Source organism: Somniosus microcephalus, chromosome 23, assembly GCF_052327205.1.
Source record: "Somniosus microcephalus isolate GS21.2 chromosome 23, FLI_Smic_1.0, whole genome shotgun sequence".
Taxonomy (NCBI): domain Eukaryota; kingdom Metazoa; phylum Chordata; class Chondrichthyes; order Squaliformes; family Somniosidae; genus Somniosus; species Somniosus microcephalus.
The window spans coordinates 64,210,734-64,215,588 of NC_141009.1; positions in this window are offsets into that span (position 1 = coordinate 64,210,734).

Consider the following 4,855-nt stretch of genomic DNA (forward strand, 5'->3'; position numbering starts at 1 on the left):
ACTGTAAGTACAAAAGCCTGCTATGGCTTTATATACAGGTGTGGTCACTGCCGGTGCTACAGTATGAAATCAGTTCTCTCTTAAAGGTACATACACAACAGGCACAGCGCAGGTTTCACGGATTGCCCGCTCTGTGGGTAGGGGTAATGGGGCACAGGGCAGATTTCACTGATTGCCCGCTCTGTGGGTGGGGGTAGAGGGGCACAGGGCAGATTTCACTGATTGCCCGCTCTGTGGGTGGGGGTGGAGGGGCACAGCGCAGGTTTCACTGATTGCCCGCTCTGTGGGTGGGGGTGGAGGGTCACAGTGCAGGTTTCACTGATTGCTTGCTCTGTGGGCGGGGGTAGAGGGGCACAGGGCAGGTTTCACTGATTGCCCGCTCTGTGGGTGGGGGTAGAGGGGCACAGCGCAGGTTTCACTGATTGCCCGCTCTGTGGGTGGGGGTGGAGGGGCACAGGGCAGGTTTCACTGATTGCCCGCTCTGTGGGTGGGGGTGGAGGGGCACAGGGCAGGTTTCACTGATTGCCCGCTCTGTGGGTGGGGGTAGAGGGGCACAGCGCAGGTTTCACTGATTGCCCGCTCTGTGGGTGGGGGTAGAGGGGCACAGGGCAGGTTTCACTGATTGCCCGCTCTGTGGGTAGGGGTGGGGGTAGAGGGGCACAGCGCAGGTTTCACTGATTGCCCGCTCTGTGGGTGGGGGTAGAGGGGCACAGCGCAGGTTTCACTGATTGCCCGCTCTGTGGGTGGGGGTGGAGGGGCACAGTGCAGGTTTCACTGATTGCCCGCTCTGTGGGTAGGGGTGGAGGGGCACAGGGCAGGTTTCACTGATTGCTCGCTCTGTGGGTGGGGGTGGAGGGGCACAGTGCAGGTTTCACTGATTGCCCGCTCTGTGGGTGGGGGTGGAGGGGCACAGGGCAGGTTTCACTGATTGCCCGCTCTGTGGGTGGGGGTAGAGGGGCACTGGGCAGGTTTCACTGATTGCCCGCTCTGTGGGTGGGGGTGGAGGGGCACTGGGCAGGTTTCACTGATTGCCCGCTCTGTGGGTGGGGGTGGAGGGGCACTGGGCAGGTTTCACTGATTGCCCGCTCTGTGGGTAGGGGTAGAGGGGCACAGGGCAGGTTTCACTGATTGCCCGCTCTGTGGGTAGGGGTAGAGGGGCACACTGCAGATTTCACTGATTGCTCGCTCTGTGGGTGGGGGTAGAGGGGCACAGTGCAGGTTTCACTGATTGCCCGCTCTGTGGGTGGGGGTGGAGGGGCACAGGGCAAGTTTCACGGATTGCCCGCTCTGTGGGTGGGGGTAGAGGGGCACTGGGCAGGTTTCACTGATTGCCCGCTCTGTGGGTGGGGGTGGAGGGGCACTGGGCAGGTTTCACTGATTGCCCGCTCTGTGGGTGAGGGTAGAGGTGCACAGGGCAAGTTTCACGGATTGCCCGCTCTGTGGGTAGGGGTTTGAGGGGCACAGGGCATGTTTCACGGATTGCCCGCTCTGTGGGTGGGGGTGGAGGGGCACAGGGCATGTTTCACGGATTGCCCGCTCTGTGGGTATGGGTTTGAGGGGCACAGGGCATGTTTCACTGATTGCCCGCTCTGTGGGTAGGGCGTGGAGGGGCACAGGGCAGGTTTCACGGATTGCCCGCTCTGTGGGTGGGGGTGGAGGGGCACAGGGCATGTTTCACGGATTGCCCGCTCTGTGGGTAGGGGTTTGAGGGGCACAGGGCAGGTTTCACTGATTGCCCGCTCTGTGGGTAGAGGTGGGGGTAGAGGGGCACAGCGCAGGTTTCACTGATTGCCCGCTCTGTGGGTGGGGGTAGAGGGGCACAGGGCAAGTTTCACTGATTGCCCGCTCTGTGGGTGGGGGTAGAGGGGCACAGGGCAAGTTTCACTGATTGCCCGCTCTGTGGGTAGGGGTGGGGAGGCACAGCGCAGCCAGATTCGGAGCTGTCAATGACTGAGCATAAAATCGGATTTCCGCATGCGCATGTGCCAAATCCCGAAGTTGCGGTCAGTTTCAAGGGCGGAATGATGCTGAACGCTGCCAGTTCGCCATCAACCCGATCGCAAATTCCAGGGCAATAAGTACCTGTAGTACAAGAGGGTGACTTAGTATAATTAAGTGTGAGAGTAGTGTACTGCACCACAGATCATTATTAATGTCAATCTATTGCAGTTAGACGACTGTTCGAGTAATGAAAAATTTATTGTCCTATGCAAATGTATTAAAATTAATTGATTTCTTTCTGCCTAAAAAATAAAAACAATCAAAAATTGAAAAACATTTAATATGGATTAGAGTTGAAGCCAAACACAAGAAGGAAATCTTCAAATCTCTGAGCTGTGACAGCAAATAAGCCGTAGGAAAGAGACGGAGATATTTCAGGTCTATCAGGAGTAACCAGAGTAAAGAGCAGGCAGACTGGCTGGAAAGAGGCTGAGGTAAACAGATCGTGCGTGCTGAGCGTACAGGCGGATAAAACGCTGAAAGCTTGGCTGTGAGCCCAGGGGACAACATCGACAGCTGCAGCAAACACGCCATCAATCGGAGCCCCGACCGCCGTGGCAAACACATCGAGAACACAGATGGTGCATAAAAGGGAGAATCTTAACAGCGAAGATATGATGGTTAAAACACAGGTAAAGCCATGTGTTAATCCCATTATAAATGAGTGTGACAGCAGTGTGTTTAATCCCACTATAAATGAGTGTGACAGCAGCGTGTTTCATCCCACTATAAATGAGTGTGACAGCAGCGTGTTTCATCCCATTATAAATGAGGGTGACAGCAGTGTGTTTAATCCCAATATAAATAAGTGTGACAGCAATGTGTTTAATCCCATTATAAATGAGTGTGACAGCAGTGTGTTTAATCTATCTATATATATAAAGCGGCTCTTCTGTCTGTCCCGATGTCTGTCCTGATGTCTGTCTGTCCTGATGTCTGTCTGTCCGTTCTCTATACGTTTGAAAGTTACAGAGCGTACCGATGCGCGCGTCACCTCAAAAGAAAGCTGGCGATTCCGGACCGGTCATAGGCATGTTTATGTTTCGGCCGGACAAAAATCCCGCCCGCGGTATCCCAAAAACGTTCAGCCTTCCGCTCATTAGCATCTCATTAGCGACCGTGTGACGTCGAGGTCCACCAATCGGACGGTGGGTTCCTTCCTACAGTTGAGTGTCGAGTGACTCGACGATTGACCAATCCTACGCTTCGGTGACCTGACCGGTCGACCAATCGGTGCGTGTGTGGGCGGGCCTTATCCTTCTGAACCGAGGTGAGTGGCCGCCATCTTGATCTTTCACAATTTTTTTCCCACACTTTCAGTGTGTTAGGGAACTAAGGTAAATATTTGAATTATGTGTTAGGGATTTAATTAACAATTTATTTGAGTTTTATATTGTGTTTAGCAACCCCCCTCCCCTCCTCACCCTCGCGCGGGGGGACTCGGGGCTGCTCTCCAGGCCCGCTGCAGGCAGGACTGAAGCTCAAAAATTTTCTCTCTTTCTCTCTCTCTCTTCCCTCTCTCTCTTTCCTTCTCCTCTTCCCTCTCCTTCTCCTCTTCCCTCTCTCTCCTTCTCCTCTTCCCTCTCTCTCCTTCTCCTCTTCCCTCTCTGTCTCTCTCTACTTCCCCCTCTCAGGTTTGACGGTGTCGGGGCCGGAGCGCGGGCCGCCCACCCGAAGTGAGCCGCTCGCTAACGGCCGCCTACTGACCGCGCATGCGCCGCCCGCCCGCGAGAGCCTGCTCTGGCTTTTTTTTAAACGGCTGTCCCCGATCTCAATCGGACACGGGAGTCTGCCAACCGGGTCCAAAGGCCCGCCTTGTTCACCAGCAGGTGCTACCGAGGTGAGTCCGGTCGGGCCTGGGGGGGGGAGTGTGAGGGAGGGGGGGAGGAGTGTGAGGGAGAGGGGGGGGTGTGTGAGGGAGAGGGGGGGGAGTGTGAGGGAGAGGGGGGGAGTGTGAGGGAGGGGGGAGTGTGAGGGGGGAGTGTGAGGGAGGGGGGGAGTGTGAGGGAGGGGGAGTGTGAGGGAGGGGGGAGTGTGAGGGAGGGGAGGGGGGTAGTGTGAGGGAGGGGAGTGTGAGGGGGGGAGTGTGAGGGGGGGAGTGTGAGGGAGGGGGGGGAGTGTGAGGGGGGAGTGTGAGGGAGGGGGGGAGAGTGTGAGGGAGGGGGTGGGGGGAGAGTGTGAGGGAGAGGGGTGGGGGAGAGTGTGAGGGAGAGGGGGGGAGAGTGTGAGGGAGAGGGGGGGAAGAGTGTGAGGGAGAGGGGGGGAGAGTGTGGGGGGGAGAGTGTGAGGGAGGGGGGGAGAGTGTGAGGGAGAGGGGGGGAGAGTGCGAGGGAGAGGGGGGGAGAGTGTGAGGGAGAGGGGGGGAGTGTGAGGGAGAGGGGGAGAGTGTGAGGGGGAGAGTGTGAGGGGGGAGAGTGTGAGGGAAGGGGGGGAGAGTGTGAGGGAGGGGGGAGAGTGTGAGGGAGAGGGGGGGAGAGTGTGAGTGAGAGGGGTGGGGGGAGAGTGTGAGGGAGAGGGGGGGAAGAGTGTGAGGGAGAGGGGGGGAGAGTGTGAGGGAGAGGGGGAGAGTGTGAGGGAAAGGGGGGAGAGTGTGAGGGGGGAGAGTGTGAGGGAGAGGGGGGGAGAGTGTGAGGGAGAGGGGGGGAGAGTGTGAGGGAGAGGGGGGGGAGAGTGTGAGGGAGAGGGGGGGAGAGTGTGAGGGAGAGGGGGGAGTGTGTGCGGGAGGGGGGGGAGAGTGTGAGGAGAGGGGGGGAGAGTGTGAGGGAGGGGGGGGAGAGTGTGAGGGAGGGGGGGAGAGTGTGAGGGAGGGGGGGAGAGTGAGGGGGGAGAGTGTGAGGGAGGGGGGGAGAGTGTG